The following is an 18,040-nucleotide window of genomic DNA, read 5'->3' as shown; positions in this document are numbered from 1 at the left end:
CCCATGAAATGAATAATCAAAACCACATGACATGAAATGAAAGCAAAAACAATCATTCTTAACCTCTAGATATGAAAGCAAATGAAAACAATCACTCTTAACCTCTCACACAGGAAAAGATATGAATAAATAAATCTTAATCTATGAAAGCAATAAATCTTAATCTATGAAAAACAATAAATCTCACACATTATAGGTGGCCAATCCAAAAGCACGAAAGATGGAAAGTTGAGAGGCTCCAAATACAAGCATAACCAAATCAAAGTGAATATCACTCATGAACATGGTGCCAAATCCAAATTCTATATTCAAAACATGAGCATTTCCCCAACTTTTCTCATGTCTTTGAAAGGAGGAGGCTCTCCTATTTATAAAAAAACATAAGAAGCTACCTCATTAATGGAGCTCCATTATTCTCTCCCTAGATCCCTAGAAAATCTGAAATAGATAATGATGAGACACATATCTTCTTTGACCTTTATCCAAATATTCTTCCATATCTTGAAGGGAATTCGAATTTGAGCATTGGAGGCCACATAAGGGTACCTTGGAAGCTTCCAAATGACCTACACATGTCATGAAACTCAAACCACTTTTAAGTATTAGCAAGTATATGTATTTTTTCTAAGTTTTAACCATTTAATTCACTTATAATACTAGAAATCATTAACTTTTGGAAAACAAAAAGGTAACTCCGTGTAATCATGAAAATGGAGGCTAATGAAAGATTATATGGCTATGGAGTTGCGACATATGAGTGAAATGGTGGCGATAAAGGTGAAAGTGGATGATATTTTGAAGACATTTTGGAGACTCTACAATCCCCTTTCTTCAACCCAATTTCTTCCTTTTTGTAGGCAACATGCTAGTGTTGTACCTAATTATCAAAAACAAAAGAAATAATAAAGTAAATTAGTTTAATGACATATAAATTAAGAAATAAGATATTGAAATTCAATTCTATATAATAAAACTTACCTGAGCCAGAAAATAAATCTAGAACCAAATCTCCTTCATTTGAACATATGTCTATAAGATAGTTAATCAATGACTATGGTTTTTTATAAATGTTAACTATCTCTCCTTTTGCTTATTTGTCTTCATATGTTAGTTTTTTCACAACAACATCATAAACCAGTACTTGGCTATGACTCTTTCCATCTACCCGATTAAAAAGCATAGACATATAGTTATCATCTTTTGCCTAACTATCAATATGGATGAACTCACAATCATTTATAAATGGTTGATCTTCACGGTTAAGAAGATTTGACTTTTTCCTGTAACATGAAATAGTAAAAGTTCAATTAATTTGTACATAAATGAATTTTTTAACATTAATCAAACATACATTTTCAACGTCTTACCATGTGAGCTGCATTCTTGAGTTTGTTTTCCCTTTGAAGTTCGACAATAACATTGCCAATTGTGTGTCTGAATGAAATGTCACAAATCTCCATAACGGTGATGATGACTTCTACAAATCCCGCAACCACTTTACTAAGAGCTTGATAAGTATAAAGGTCACTATCATAGTCAATGTGTGGGATATTGAAACCGTGGGGAATATCTGCAATAACAAGGGAATAATTCCTTTTAGGTATGAGTTTAGCAATTTCTTCACAGTCACCTTGTATTACTTGATATTGAATAGTGTCAAGCCCATTCCAAATGAAATGAGTAAGAGTTGGATCAAGTTCAACATTCTTAAGACGCTGCTTCTTTAGTCTTTCAATCTTAATTTTTTCAATAAAGGTTCTGAAACTATCTGGTGCTCCATTTGCATCATTCCTCATATTTAATAAAATAAACAAATATATGTATAAGTTATAAAATAAAAATAGTATACAGATGAATAAAAATGAATGTATAAATCAACATACCTTTTTAAATGCAAGATAAAAATCTTTTAATGTTGATGTAGAACTTGAATCTGGATAGTTGCGTACAACATCATCCCAACTATCTTCATTCAACAATTTAACCATTTGTTCTTGTATTTTCATGTAAACTTTGTGACTGAATAGATAAAGTAAAAAATTTAATATAATGATATGCATAACAAATACTACCAAGAACAATATGTTATATTAAAAAGAAAATCATAATCTAGAAATAAGTAAAAATAATTCAACAAACTTACTTTTGAAATTCTTCAGACATTTCCTCCAATGATAATTCCCCTGTCCTCACACGACATAATATTGTTTTGACAAGTTTTTCATTCCTCACTCCTTGCATTTCTCTCCAAGGTGTGATAGTCATATCTTCTGGAAGCTGATTCATTTCAAGACCTGGTTTACTGTTGCTACATATCAATGGTTTTGACCTTTTGACCTTCTGGTTTTTAATGTCAATTTTCTCCCACATGTTAAAAATCTCATTAATCAATTCTCATATCTCTCTAGTTCTAAATGCCAACTAGAAAATGTTATCAATAAAGATTTGATAGCCTATTTCCATACAACATTCCTTTCGGAAATCTACAGTAACATTTATCTTATCCCCACCACATTTTGCCTTCAAATTCACTATGAATAAATCTAACCCTTTGGATGAAAGTCATAGACATCATATATTCATTATCTGAATTATGATCACATGTCAATAACTTTGCTTCTATATCTAATAAACCAACATAAATGATACATTTCATTGTTTCAAAACGTGGGTTATTGGGATATTCCTCCATCAATTGCCTTTGAGCTTCTACAGAATGGTTCCCCCCAAGCACATAATAATTGTATTCAAAACATTTTGACTTATCAAATGCTTCTTTATTAGATCAACAAGAAGCACATAATTAACCACATGAGCATATGGATTGTACCTCATCAATGTCTTCAAGTTGTGAACATGCAAGTGGTGTGGCTTTCTGATTTGATATTTACATTGTCCTTCACTTGCCTTATAGATTTGTCTCACATTAAGCTGAAATGTACGACCACCCTCAATTAAGTTTCTTTTTGTCAAGTTCTGTCAAATGGCATTTTGTTTTGTTTTAATAATGCCATCCTCTAAATCAGCTCCTGATGTAATGATTTCCCTGCTTTCTTTTGAAGTTTCACTAAGATCTTCACTGTTGGTAATGACTACTTGAGAATGTTCAACTTTACTTTTCTTCCTCCTAACATTCTCGTCATTAACTAGAACAGAGACATTCGTGGGCATTATTATTTTTTGTCTTTTATGGCTCTTCTCCTTTCTAACATCAGTTCCAATGTCATCCTCAGTAACAGCAACATATTCTTCAGTGTCAGTTTCAACTTCCTCATCTTCAAAAGTAATCTGTCTAACTTTGCTAGATTGATCCACTAGAGGTATTTTTTCTGATCCCTTGGTGTAGTTTTGTAGCATCATGAATTACTAATTTTTTCTTGTTTGCCATATCTTCTTCTGACCCTGAATAGAAACTGTTGACAACATTCATAATATTTTGCTCTATAAAATGAATGCCTCCCAACATAATTGAAATACTTTCAACAAAATTCTATCAAACAAAATATCATATGTTAATAAAAACTCAGTTATAAAAATATAATGAGATAGTTACAATAACGCAAAACACAAATATAAATATCAATACTTACAATATCTTGTGCAATCTCATTTACAATTTGTTTAGACAACTTTGTAGATACCTCTCTCGTGTCATACAATGAATATGATAACTGATATTTAATCTTATCATGTGACTTGGGTGGTTTTGTAAGTATATAAACAACTTCAGTGTCTGGTATCAAACACATATCTATGACCTTTCCCAGCACCTCATAAATTCCACTATTGTTAGGGATATCAACATATATATATATATATATATATATATATATATATATATATATATATATATATATATTCACATCTTCACCTTCTCTTTCTTTCACATACCATGCATTTTCTGGAAGTTTCATTTCTTTTGATTTCTTTCAGTATGAATTGTCTTCTTATCGTTTGAGACATTTGATAGATTTGTAGCTATCAACTCAGGTTTGGTTCGTTTAACAATGTTTTTTTAGGATCCACCTTTAATTTTAACAGTCTTTGGTAAAAAAAGATTCACATAAATATTCTTTGATGCCATTTTCCTCCAAAAAAAATACACATATACATAAATTAGTAAATTACAAAAAAAAATAGCTTAAATTAACAAACAAAACGATAAATGATAAATAATTTTGTAAAACATAGCCATTTAATATTTTTTTTAAATAAGAAATTAAAAAAATGCAGCCCCCTTCCCACCCTACCCAGACGGCCCCAATCGTGCACCCCCCTCTCGTCCCACCCCGATGACCCCAACCGTGCAGCCCCATCCCGCCCCACCTTGGCTGCCCAATAGTCGACCGAGGTGGCGGGCCGTTGGGCCGCAGGTCTAGGGCAAGGGGCTGGTGCCTAGCCCCCACCCCACCTCGATGGCCCAACGATCAGCCGGGGTGGGACGGGGGGCTAGGCACCAATGCACCCCGCCCCACCCCGATGACCCAACGGTTCGTTGCCGGGGTGGGGCTCACCCAGCGCCGCCGCCCCTCCCCCACGGGCCTATTGAGATGCCGACGAGCACGATTGGGCCCACCATGCCCACTATGGACGTAATGGGTAAATCTATCTCATCTAAATTTATAATTTCTAAAAAAAAATTAATTTCATTTAACCTATTGAATTTTAAAACTTGCACACAACAAAAGGGAAACTAACCTTTCAAATGCGATAATCTTTCATTGAATATGTTGTTGATAGCAATGTAGTTGTTCCACAAATTTGCTCCAAGTCTTTTAACGAACCTCGAAAATCCTTCATTTGATGTGAGGAATAGTGATAATGAAATTTGTGTTATAGCAGAAATTACGGAGTTGTTTTACCGCATGGTTAATGTGGGACTAATTTGTTTTTATAAAAACTTTAACATGTAAATTTTGTTATGGTGATATAGGGAATTATGATAAAACGAACATTACGGAATTGTTTTACCATGCAATGAATGTGGGATTAATTTGTTTTTATAAAGACTTTAGCCTATAATTCTTGTTATGGCGATATAGTAAATTATGATAAAGAGAACATTACGGAATTGTTTTATAGCATAGTGAATGTGGGATTAATTTGTTTTAGAAGATATAATAAAAATTAAAAAAAAACAATCAATTGTCTAGTAAATATTATATAGTTTACGTAAAAAATTAATTTAGGTAAAATATTTAGTTTACAATTTTAATTTAAAGATTTAGTTTAAAAGATTTATTTGATAAGAAAATTTAGTTAAAATTTTTCAATAAATTGTAGAAGAAAATTATGGAGGAAAATACATGAAATGAAATTTTTGTAGGGAAAAATTTCGGCAAAAATTTTTGGAGTTAAACTTTGGAGCGAAATTTTCATTCTTTAAGTTATATATTATCATTAGGAGAGATTGCATTTGTATCATTCAACCTCTTATGTTTGAAAGGCATGGACTCTTCTAATAGCGAAGTTTCGCTTTGTGAAGCATCAACATCTTCGTTGCGTAACAACTCTATTCATATTGATGAATATAATGAAAATTCTTCCACTTAGTCCTAATCCTAAGGACTATGAGAGTAGCATTGATGAGAGACAGGATGAAAAAATTCAAATAAATAAAGAGTCACAATTTCCACTTAGTCCTAATCCTATGGACTATGAGAGCGGCAGTGATGAAGAGCATGATGAAGATTTTCAGATAAATAAAGAGTCATGGTTTCCACTTAGTCCTAATCCTATGGACTAGGAGAGGAGCAGTGATGAAGAGCATGATGAAGAATTTCAAATGAATAGTGTCACAGTGTCCACTTAATCCTAATCCTATGGACTATGAGAGAACCAATGATGAAGAGCATGACAAAGAATTTCAAATGAATAGAGTGTTACAGTGTCCACTTATTCCTAATCCTATGGACTATGAGAGCAGCAGTGATGAAGAACATGATGAAAATTTTCAAATGAATAAAGTGTCAGGGTGTCCACTTAGTCCTAATCCTATAGACTATGAGAGCAGCAGTGATGAAGAACATGATGAATCATTTCAAATTAATAGAGTGTCATGGTGTCCACTTAGTCCTAATCATATGGACTATGAGAGAAGCAGTGATGAAGAGCATGATGAAGATTTTCAAATAAATAAAGAGTCGCGGTTTCCACTTAGTCCTAATCCCATGGACTATGAGAGCAGCAGTGATGAAGGTCAGGATGAAGAATTTCTAATAAATCGAGAATCACATTTTCCACCTAGTCCTAATCCTAAGGACTATGAGAGCAGTAGTGACGAAGGACGGAATGAAGCACTTAGTCCTAATCCTAAGGACTATGAGAGCAGTGACGAAGGGCAAGATGAAGAATTTTCGGTAAGTAAAGACTCACATTTTCGACATAGTCTTAATCCTATGGACTATGAGAGCAGCACTGACAATGCACATGATGAAGAATATCCAATAAACATCGAGTCAAATTTTCCAGTTAGTCCTAATTCTAAGGACTATGAGAGTAGCACTGAAGAAAGGAAATATGAATAATATCCTCCAAGTTAGTATTTCAAAAGCACAGATGATCATAGTGAGGATAACATTCCTCATAATGATGATGAAAATCTTATACAAAAGATGATCCAATGATGGAGATGTTGCCAGGAAATATTGTATCAAGGAGTAGGAGAAAACCTTTTCATATCACTCCAAGATGTTCTAGTTATACAAGGGGTAGAGCAGAATATCTGACGAGAATAAGTTTTATCAGCGCTCTCATTTCAAGTGATGTTGTCAAAAAGATTGCTTGAAACATATGAATTTCAAGTTTGCATTAGAGAAAATGAAGAGATATTTGTCAATGAATAAAAGCATGCAAAATTCATATTTAGTGGGGTGCATGCAATCTACATTGTCAGGTTACGATTATCATATTAGATCTTTATCAGAGAAAATTCGAAGGATGGAAATTTATCTTAAAGTTTAGAAAGGTTGGCAAATCCCACTAGTCTATAATATGAAGTCTATATAATGTTTGGAGATATTTTTGTAAAAATATTCAAATCTATAATATTTTTATATAGTTTATATATAATTTTTTTGCGATTTTTAGGGTAAAGTAATTTCATTCTATAAAATTTGGTGAATCATTTTTACAAAAAAATAGAAATTAACAAATCTTTTTTTTGGAAAAAGTATAGAAAATTAGCCCATGGGTGAATATTAGCACCTAAAATTTTCCCTAGTCTTTATTTATCTGTAGAAAAGCTTTCAAAATGTTTCATTAAATGGGTAATTTTCATCTGTCAAGAATCCACGAAAATTTAGAAAAAGATCCCACATTTTATTCAGAAGTACGTCATAAATGACAGTTTGGGCCATTATCAAATACTGCAATGTCATGGATGAAAGATTTATTTTCAAAGCATGGAGAGTGTATGCCAAATAGAGAGACAATACATATTCCAGATAATTTCTCAAGACGAGAAATCTACAACTTATACAAAGAATATGCAGAAGGTGTTGAGGGACATGGTTGATTTATTACATATCAATATTTTGTGAAGATATGGAAGAAAGAATTCAACAATGTCCATATTCCTAAGAAGACAAGGATGGGGATTTGTAGTACATGTGCTTCTCTTAAATAAAAAAAGGATAAATGTGAAGGGTCAGAAAGAGGTAAGCATTCATAACTTTAACTTTTAAAATTGTATAGTCATCAACTATGAAAACGTATTTCTTAATGACTTTCTTTTATGTTGTGTAGATTCCATTGTCAAAACACTTCAAGAGTATCACGAACAACAAACAAGTGAAAGGAAAAAGTTGTACAAGCATTGAAATAAGTGTTATGATAATCCAAATAAATATTTGGGTTTGATAATTGATGGTATGGACTAGAAGAAAACACTTCTACCACATTTTGTTCGCACACCCAAAAATTTACAGGAGGAAAATTTTATTCAGTATCACTTGGTCGGTTGTATGGTATTCAATGGGAAAATGTTGCCAAGGGTATACTTCACAACTCCAAATATTCATAATGATGCAAATCTGAAAATAACCATAATTCATGATGTGCTTTCTCATTGGTCTGGTAATCTTCTTGAAGTTTTGTATTTACAATTCGACAACACTTGTCGTGAAAACAAAAATCAGATTGTTTTTGGATATCTAAACATGCTTGTTGAATTGAGAATTTTTCAGAAGGTAAAGGTTGGTTTCATTCTTGTTGGGCACACTCATGACCATATTGAACAGATGTTCAGTCGTTTTTGAGGAGGAAAGAAGTTGGGAGCTTGCCATCATTAATTGAATGTATTAAGAAATCATATATGGCAGAGCCTACTTTTGATGTGTTGGAAGAAACTATTGATATGCGAAGGCTTATTCTGGGATCGCATGGTGAGGAGAAATGCATTAAACAACTTAATGAAATTAGCTTCCAACATCAATTTCGTATCAAAAAAATTGATGGGAAAACAATAATATGGGGCAAGAAGTATTCAACTACTGCAGAATGGGCACCGTCATCAGGTTTGGCATTTTTGAAGTTCATTCCAGATCATCCAATATTTGCATCAAATATATTGTTATTACAATCAATCGTTGAAGTTCATAATGCACGCAGACAAAATAGAGATATAAATTATTATGATTGCCTAGAAGAGATTCAAAAATGTATGTATATATATATATATATATATATATATATATATATATATATATATATATATATATATTGTTGATTCAGTTTGATGGGAGTCTTTTTTCAATAATCAAAATGATATCATTTCAAGTAAAACAAATGAAGATATACCTTTGAAAAATCCATTTATTTGGCCACAAAATGTGTCAAATGAACACGAGGAAAGAAACATTGTTGAACAACAACAATCTCAAGGTATTATTAATTCCTCATATGCAAAGGAAAGAGAAATGTATATTGGTTCCAGAAGATCTCGTGCACAACGTGAAGCCATGGAAGACCTTTACAGGGGGTTCAGTACATGATATTAAGGAGGATTGCATGATCGCAGTGCTAGTAGATGGAGATCCCAATGGTTATCCATTCTGGGTTGCTAAGGTTATAAAGGTCATTACAGAAAATGAAGATGTTGCAAGTGTTGAAGTACATTGGTACGCCACAAATACACACCCATTCAATGGTGTGTATAAGCTAGAGATGGTAGTGATAAAAAAATTTGGCAGAAAGAGAAAAAGAAAGGGTACAAATATAAATCGTCGCCGAACAGACCTCTTAAAATTGGAAGATGTTGACATACTTGTTTATGAATTCAATTTAACAAAGAGAGGAACTATTCACTTGAAGACGATAGCGATTCTGAAGAGGTTGTTACCAAAAGGAACAATGTTGAGATGGGAGTCTATTGAAACCAATCGTAGATCCAGAAGAATTTTGAAACCTGAAATGGTGGGCATGCATGTGGACTTAGATGGAGCACTAGTTGATGAAAGAGAAGAATATGGAACATATTCATCTGCATCCAGTCATTCATCTGAAGATGTGAATTCTGATGGTGTGCAAGAAAATATGAGTGATTTTGAATAATTGTCTAAGATAGTTAATATAATTGATGTTTGCATTATATCTTGAAATAAAAATTTTGATTTTCATATGGTGTTAAATGAAGTTATGAGTCATTTTTATGTTTGTTGGATTATATGTTTTAATTATGATGATTTTTATTGTTTAAAATATCTACAATGCTACAATAACTTAGAGATATAATAAGAACAATATTTATTATGAGGGATTTGAAATATTCATAAAAAAGATTTTTGAGCGCGGGAGGCTGCCGTCATGAACCCTAGCTTTTCTGTAAACGTTGTCTCGGCCCTGGTCGCCGTCCGGCCCCTGGTCTGCTATTTCGAAGATGGAGAGGTGCGTACCAGATCAGGGATATGGGAATATCTTGCAGATAGAGCTGCGCTGCCCCTTCTGCGTCCTCTTTCAGTCAGGATTTCTGTGGGCGGCAGAAACATTCTGGTGGAGACGGGGCTTATTGGACGACAAGCCAGCGGATCTGTCACAGTCTCAGACGGAGCCGAGATCCGGCCGTTAGCAATCGCAGGAACACCAGATCTATTAAGGACGCATCCGGATCTGCCATGGACGCAGCTGGAAAAAGGAAGAAAGCTCATCAGCGAAGAAGTTCACCTCACGGCGGCAACAGAAGGATTTCATGTGGAATATTACAATGAAGGAGAGAGGCGTTTACCAGTCTCGTTGCCCTTTTCCAGTACGCCGTGGGTTCGATCGGCCGTCCCAGGGAGAATCTTAAATGAAAAAATTGTAGATCTAGAAAGGGGGAAGAGCAGAGACTTGGGTTCGCGGTGTTATGAAACCCCTACTTTCTCTGCAGCGCAACAAATTTTCATCAGATCAACAGAAGGCAGACATTTTTGTCTGCAGATCTGGGGAAGCATGAGGGTTCTGGAGCTTAAACAAAAAATCCAGGACAAACTGGGGATCCCAGTTGCACTTCAAATCTTAATTTTTTCTGGGATATGCATGCAGGAACATCAAACACTCCAGCACTACACGGTAGCGAAGGACTCAACAATTATCCTCAATCACCGTCTGCGAGGTGGGTCAAAGGGATCTACATCAAAATCTACAGGCACCTATCGTGATGCAGCCAAAGGGAAAGAACCTCCAAAGGGGAAAGATCCGGCAGCAGTCAATATATTGCCGGGGCAGTATATCGTGGATCAAATGCCAGAGAGCCCCTCAATCTTGCTGGATATTCCAGAGGTAAGCTGCATTTTTTCAGATCTGGAAAAAAACGCTGTTATTTGTAGATTTAACGGATTCTGGCCTAGAACTGAGGCTTTGTATCAATGGATCCACACGGTCTGGACAAAAAATTGCCAGATCCATCTATGCTCGAAGGGCTTCTTCATAGTAGTATTTCAAGTAGACGAAGAAAAGGAAAAAATTCTCAGTGAAGGACCATGGTTCTGGGGCAGTGCGGGTTTATTTGTCACCCCATGGTTTCCAGAGTTTGATGCCAATACTATGGTGGTATCAAGGATGCCAGTATGGGTAAGGTTGCATAATCTCCCAATTCATTTCTGGCACTTCAAGACCTTATCAGCTATCGGGAATACCCTTGGAAGAATGTTAAAGATTGATACAGATAGACACTTAAAAGGAATTTTTACTTTTGCTAGGATATGTGTCGAGGTAGATCTCAGCCAAGGATTACCCGAAAGCATCATTCTGAATTTTAACAATATTCAGTGGAAACAACCTTTGGACTATGAGAACACAGCATTCAGATGCAGGGGATGTCAACAAACAGGTCATTTGCTCAATGCTTGCCCCAGCAAGAGCAAGCCCCAACAAAGGAAGCACAAAGGATGGCAGAATTTAGATGAAGTCTTAAAGAGGAGACTCGCCCGAAAGAAAGCCCCTTCGGTAACAGAAGAGGAAAAAACAGAAGCAGCAGAGGATGATAACATCATAGAGGAAGTTGAAATAGAGAAGCAGAAGGAAAATAGAGCAGTCAACAAGGATCCACAGCCACATACAAATCAGGCAGAGACCCAGCAAAACAATGCAGAGACGACAAGTGGGGATCAAAGCATGGGAGGCAACAAACGGCATCACCATTCAGATACTTCAGATTCAGATAAAGAATCAGGGCAGCAGAACGAAACAACTCAGTTAGTCATTGCTTCGATCGAGCCCACTCTGGGTGAGTGGCGAAAGGTCGAAAAGAAAAAGGGGCGAAAAACTTGATTTTTTTTCCCTCTTTTCTTTCTTTGTACTTTCTCCTATTCTTTGTGCACAGTATCACAAAGCTGTGTGGGGTGCGTTAGCACTCGTGCCCAAGTGGCAATTTTTTGAATGCTTCATTGCATCTGCTAGTGTAACTTTTCATTAATTTTTTAATAAAAGGTTACCGTTTTTTTCCTTGGAAAAAAAAAACTTAGAGATATAATGTATGTTTCGTTTAATCTACAAGTAATGACATTTTGATTAATTTAATCACGTAATTTGTTCATAATGTCATGGTTTTTTAATTTTATGGTTGAAAAATTCCAATTTTTTTGTATCTTTAATCTTATTGTTGAAAACAATTAGAATTTTAGTGATATTTAGTGTTATGTTATTATATATTTAACATCATGGATGAACACTGATAGAATTTTAATGTGTTTCAGATCTCATTATTTTATCTTTATCGTCATTACTAAAAAATGTTGAAATTATACCTAGGAAAGAAAAATATTATTCTACCAAAAACATTAGTGTGTTTTTTTCCTCAAAACAATTGTTTTTTGCACAAAAAAAATCGGTTTCACTGTCATTTTTTTTAAATATTGAAAATTGACCCTAAAAAAAACGTTCCAGTATACACACTTTTCGTTTTTAGCACTGTTTTTCATGTTTTTTTTGGGGGTTTTTTTGCCAGAGTTCCCATTTTGAGTTTATAGTTCCCATTTCAAAGTTTACATTTTTAATCTTCATCCCTTGCTAAAGTCCTAGAACTTCTACCTAGTTGTTTGAGGCAATGCCCAACCCCCATACAAACTTTTTCTTAATTTCTCCATCGGGGTGAAGGATAACCCCTCACATTCTTGCCTCCCCCAGATTTCCTTTCAAGGCGCCATCGAAGAAGAACTGATACCTGCCCAAAGCTTGCCTCCATTCCAGAAATTGATCACTTGACATGCAAATTAGTAAGGGTGTATTTCCTTGACGATATTTGAGACTGCCAACTTGGGTAGGGGGCCTTTTAACATTGAGCCACTCTTTTTCAAATTCTGTTAATTTATCCATATCATCCATATCAAATCCCTTTGAAGATATTACTTCAAATAGAAGTTGGGATCCTTTCCAAGTTGTTGAGGATGAGACCGACTTGAAATCCTTGAAGATAACATAATTCCTATAGAGCCATATTGCCCAACAGAGATATCGCGATGGTTGACCAACATTTGGATATGATCAAAGAGGCACTGTGGCTCCATGGGGGGTGTGAACTCCATATCTTGAACATTTATGTCCAATTTGCAGGGATAGATTGAATTTGACTACATGATGCAAAGTTATTTTCCACACTTCTAAAGAGAAGGGACACTGAAAGAAGACATGGGGGATGCCTTCTTCAACGTTTCCTCATAAAACACACCTTGACGAACCCTAAATCTACCTTTTCTTTAGGTTCTCTACAGTCAAAATTTTTCCATGCACCAACTCCCAACAAAAAATGTTGACCTTCATGAGACCATCCTTATTCCATATCTTACTCCATAATATAGAAGTATGAGGGTGCGACATCTGCTTGATTAATATTTCGTAGCCCTCTTTCACCGTATAATGATTATGTTTATCTCCCATCCATATTCGCTAATCCAGATGATGGGAAGGTATCGACGTGTAACCCTTGAGGGCTTTTATCAATGAAAACCATGGTTGTTGCAGATGAGGAGGGCAGTTGGGGTTGATCCAACCATTCCACAATCCATTTGCATCCCAGTTTGAGATATCAGCCAAGCTTCTTATTCCTTGTTCCTCCATCCACCTTGCCAAATCCTGTACCTCTTGATTGTCCCTTGCTAGATCAGCAAGAGGGATTTGATCCTTCCATATTCTGATTCGCCTTTCATTCCCTGTTTTTCATCCCAAATTTTCTAACACCATCGAGGCAGAGGCTTTTCAAAGTTTCCAAATTTTGGTCCCATGTCCTTCCCATTCTTCGTTCTCTGGCCTGAGCAGTCGACTTTTATGAAAATACTTCCTCAAGAAGGCTTGATTCTACCATTCTTTGGAGTTGTCAACAACCTCCAAACCAACTTGGCTCCTAAAGCTATGTTTATATACTCTGGATCCTTTATTGCTAACCCCCCCAATTTTTTTGGGAGCCTGATTGTATTCTAGTTTAGCAAGTGAAATCTTTTCTCATTATTTTTCCCTCCCCGCCATAAAAAATTCTGAATCATACTGCTAATGTTGTGGATAATAGTCTTAGGAGCCATTAATCCCAAACCAATATAGATTGGAAGAGCGGAGAGAACATATTTTATAAGGACTACTTTACCTGCCACATTCAACCATCTAGCTCCCCAAGACTGTATTCTCTTTTGAATCTTTTGCAGAACTGACTCCCAGTCTTCACTAGAAGATGGGCCCAGAGATATGGGTATTCCAAGATAGGGGAATGATCTCTAATTTTTGGTAATAGGGAATCCCAAGATACAAGAAATTTCTTGCAAAGTATTTTCTGAGCAATTCCAGCCTAATAGTTGACTTTTCTTCTTATTTACCAATCCTCCTGAGATCATCATATAGGTGTTTAGAACCTTCTTGAATCATGTTTCTATAATTCAAGAGGCCCCTCCAAGTAGGAGTGTATCATCAACGAATTGTAAGTGGTTGATCTCTTTCACATTTCTTGCTATGCTAAGTCCAAGTAGTTGCTCATTCTGCCTAACCACGTCTAATTTTTTACTTAAGCTTTCAACCATTATAATATATAAGCCTGGAGATAAGGGACATCCATGTCTCAATCCCCGTGATGCTAAGAAGAAAGGAGTTGGGCGCCCGTTGATTAGAGGAACAATCCAAGGAGCACCAATGTAGGATCTTATCCACTGAATGAATTCTTGGAAAAAACTCAATTGATCAAGCACTAAGAAGAGAAAGGGATGGTTTACCCAGTCAAATGTGTTTACTATATCCAATTTTATGACCATTCCTTCGTTTCTTACCTCCTTGATAGAATGAACTACTTCCTGAACCAATATAATATTATCCAAGATATTCCAGTGTTGCATGAACCCTCCTTGATTCTCCAAGATAAATGTGGGGAGAAAGGGTTTCAATCTATTGGCTATGATTTTAGTTAGTATTTTGTAGGATGCATTACAAAGGGAAATCGGATGAAATCGAGAGAAATTAACAGGATTTGTTTCCTTTGGAATTAAATCCAAGAAGGAGGAATTGGTTCCACCTCCTACTTTCTTCTTCACATGGGAGTGATTTAACATTCTAAGGAGATCAGTTTTAATCAAAGACCAAAAGGATCGGTAAAATTTAATAGGGAAGCCATCGAGGCCTGGAGCCTTTTCCGAATTTAGGGATCTGATTACCTCTAGAACTTCTTCCTCATCTATGGGTTTGACCAAATTCAAATTAGAAGAGGGGGAAATTACCTTTGGCATGTACCTGAGAAATTTGGTTGCATTATCAAGGGGGATCGTCTCTGTTGTATAAAAATCCCGAAAATGTAGGAACACTTCATGCTTGATATCCTCAAAGTCAGAAATTTTTGGTTTGCCTTTAGAATAATTTTTTTTATCCGATTCCTCTTCTCCCTAGTCATCTCCTGTTTGTGGAAGAAGTGTTCAGGTCCCCTTCCTTCAGCCATAAGCTCCTAGATTTGAGGCGCTAGAGGGCCTCTTCCTAACGACTTGACATGAATATATCCCTCATCAAATCTCGTTCCGTTCTCAGATGCATTTCTTCTACTGGTGAGTCCTCAACTAATTTGTAGTGGTCATCAAGTTGCTTTATTAAATATTTTTTCTTTTGTCCCGGAGGTTGAAAGGATTCCTTCAACCATTTCCTGAGAGCTTGCTTGATGTTGTGGAGCTTATTGTCCCATACATATGTCGACGAGCCTTGAACCAGACTTTTCCACGCTTGGGAAATTAACTCATTCACCCCCTCCTCCTGTAGCCATGCTACGTTAAATTAGAATGAAATCGGCCTAAAGTTTTTCATTTTGTCTGTTTGTAAAAATATTGGTCGATGATCTGAGGCGCTATTTGATTTGATGGAAGAGGAACAATTAAGCCCTTTTAGAAGCCAACTATTATGGATCAGGAATTGGTCCAAACGTGTCACTATATGACTATCTCCTCCCATTCTATTTGTCCAAGTGTACTTACCAGATTTCATAATCACATCGATCAGATCCCAATCCGCGATCAAATCTTCCATTCGGTCCTTGAAGGGGTCTCTAATAATGGAGCCCCCTATTTTTTCTAAGGCATTTAACATTGTGTTGAAGATGCCTATGATAATGTAGTTTTGATGACACTCCTTTCTTCGGATCTCTTCCAGCGAATCCTAAAATTTTGCCTTCAACCCATACATGATAAGAGCATATACATTATGAACGAGTATCCTTTCTCTGGATTATTTATGCTCCAACACTGCTAGAATCCAAAACTAACTTTTTAGGCTATCAACTAATGTGAAAAACTTTTGTGACTAGAAGGTTCTAAGACCCCCTGAGGCCCCTCGTGATTGTTAAATGATACCCACACTTTCTTTCCAAAAAATGGCTGCCATTTTACTTACCTCCTATTCCTCCAATTTATTCTATTGCAGAAATAAGATCTAGGGCGATTCTTGCTTAATCATGTCTTTTATAGCCAAGGACTTTGCGGGGCTCCCCAAACCCCTTATATTCCAAGACAAAATTATCATTTAAAGATGGGGATTTTGGGAACCCATCCATTTGTTTCTTCCTTACCTTTCCCCCTTTTATTTTTTAAAATATTTGAGATTACAGGCTGGTTTCCCAGCTTTTTGTTCTGTTCCGCTTCTTTTTCCCTTAGAGTCTTTTGTTTCGGCCTTCCCCTCTTTCTAGAGCTCTCAGTCTCCTGACTACTGCCATCCTCGGCCTAGAATAAGTTATGTGCCATATGACGGGTGATTACACCCGCTATTTCCTTCACAACACTAGAGTGAGAGCTACTCTGCGGAGTGAGAGTTTTTGGGTTTTGGGACTGACCCTTTATTTGCTTATCCAAGCCTTTCATCGAAGGAGCATCCTCTTTAATTTCTCCATCTTTCGAATCTTTTGATTCTTCTTCATGTTGTTGATTCTCATTATCTCCTTCAAGAATGGGCTATGTTTCATTCATATCCTCTTGATTCCTTAATGCATTGAAGGGGTTTGATGAGGTAGTAGTCGATTTATTTCCTTTATTGGCTTGGGATTTTGTATCAGTTGTATTTCCCTGATTCCCTCTCTTGCATTGAATCTGCCATAGTTCTTTAGGTTGGGGGTGGGGGGAGGATGATTAGGGCCCTTGGTGGGAGGGACTTTCGAGTAGTCCCGATTAAAGTGGTCGTATTCATGGTAGTGCCAACATTTGAAGGGGATTTTCTCATAATCTAATATTTGTCGATGCTTCCATTCCCCTCATGTTAGATTTACTTTCGTTGGCAAGCCCTTTTCGAGATTGGCGTACATACAGATATTTGCATAGGAAAACTGGGAGCCTCTTGGCTCAACTTTATCTATGTATTTCCCCACCCCGTTTCCAATCATTCGAAGGTAGTTGTCACTCCAACAAGACAACGGAAGACGCGATAGTTTAACCCAAACCGGGGTAGTTGTTGGAACGCCCTCATCAGGATTGAAATTAGGGCTCCATTTATTCATATACATTCCCTGAGATCCAAGAAAATAAGGGCCATTTCGAAAAATCACATCCTTGTCTTCTCTTAGTTCAAACAAGAAGGAAAAAATACCATTTCTACCTCAAATATAACAATATTCCCTTTCATTTTCGATCTCCAAGTGTTATCGATCCATACCTCTATGGTTCTCGACGAAAGCCATCTGTCGATGAACTTACCAATCAAGGCACACTCAGAATACGCCAAGGTTGTTTCTACAGACTGTCAACGTAGAGGGCCAGAGGCGTAGAGCGAGTACCATCCATTTAATATGTAAAAGCTTTTATGCTTTAAAACATATATTTTAAATAAGTATGTAAAGATAAAATAAGAAAAGGATATATACCAGCATAGATCCATTTTAAATAGGAATCTATTATGAGCCGAGAGGGATCTAATTTCTTCACGTGTAATTTTTTTATGAGCGGATATTATTTAAATGTTTTGTATAGTTATTTAATTTCTTTTATTTTTAGATTTTAAATTTTTTTTTTTTTATTTTGGCCGACATGAGCAAAATTTCAACTTTCATGACGAATGGACAATGTTACACATCATACTGGGCTATAGAATGAGCCACTTGGCTCAATAAGTAATAGTTAATTAAGGA

The 18,040-nt window shown here is 35.9% G+C and overlaps 1 long non-coding RNA gene across 4 annotated transcripts in view; it reads right to left on the bottom strand.

Moving 5' to 3' along the window:
- Positions 1 to 294: 294 nt before the first annotated feature.
- The window catches only part of LOC149150703 (uncharacterized), a 307,262-nt gene continuing 289,516 nt past the window's right edge, over positions 295 to 18,040 (bottom strand). For 2 of the 4 annotated variants that reach the window (XR_016263610.1, XR_016263616.1), the window contains 3 exons: positions 1,368 to 1,570; positions 1,231 to 1,280; positions 295 to 877 (listed from right to left, as the gene is read on the bottom strand). This is a non-coding gene — a long non-coding RNA (uncharacterized LOC149150703). The remainder of the gene's footprint in view (positions 878 to 1,230; positions 1,281 to 1,367; positions 1,571 to 18,040) is intronic. The other 2 variants (XR_016263612.1, XR_016263617.1) reach the window with 1 other exon arrangement.

Source organism: Pinus tabuliformis, chromosome 9, assembly GCF_031772625.1.
Source record: "Pinus tabuliformis cultivar Carrire ecotype Pingquan chromosome 9, CPIR1, whole genome shotgun sequence".
Classification (NCBI taxonomy): domain Eukaryota; kingdom Viridiplantae; phylum Streptophyta; class Pinopsida; order Pinales; family Pinaceae; genus Pinus; species Pinus tabuliformis.
Note: the sequence above shows the minus strand (reverse complement) of the source record. Positions and strands in the feature narration are given on the sequence as shown.